This window comes from Penaeus monodon, chromosome 28, assembly GCF_015228065.2.
Source record: "Penaeus monodon isolate SGIC_2016 chromosome 28, NSTDA_Pmon_1, whole genome shotgun sequence".
NCBI lineage: Eukaryota > Metazoa > Arthropoda > Malacostraca > Decapoda > Penaeidae > Penaeus > Penaeus monodon.
Genome location: NC_051413.1, coordinates 10,229,108 through 10,229,368, shown reverse-complemented (window position 1 = coordinate 10,229,368; position 261 = coordinate 10,229,108). Strand labels below are relative to the sequence as shown.

Sequence of the window (261 nt, the reverse complement as noted above, 5' to 3'; positions counted from 1 at the left end):
TTAGACTATGTTTTGCCTGTTAGTTTATTTTATGGCCTTTTGACAGGTATTCTTGGATTGATTACTTTTAATTAATTGTTCCGTATAGCATTACGTCAGCTATTGCAGTTAATTAATGAAAAACATCATGGAGAGATAAATAAAAAGGAAAATATAAAGTATATGAACTAGGACAGAGTAAGAAACAATAAGATAAAAGAAAGCTTTCTTCCTCGTGGTAGTAACGAAGATGGATGTGGTAGGACACACACACATACCATC

At 32.2% G+C, this 261-nt stretch overlaps 1 protein-coding gene across 1 annotated transcript in view; it reads right to left on the bottom strand.

Annotated features, from left to right (window-relative positions):
* The window catches only part of LOC119591039 (protein sidekick-1-like), a 14,197-nt gene that overhangs the window by 6,865 nt on the left and 7,071 nt on the right, over nt 1-261 (bottom strand). The window lies entirely within an intron of this gene.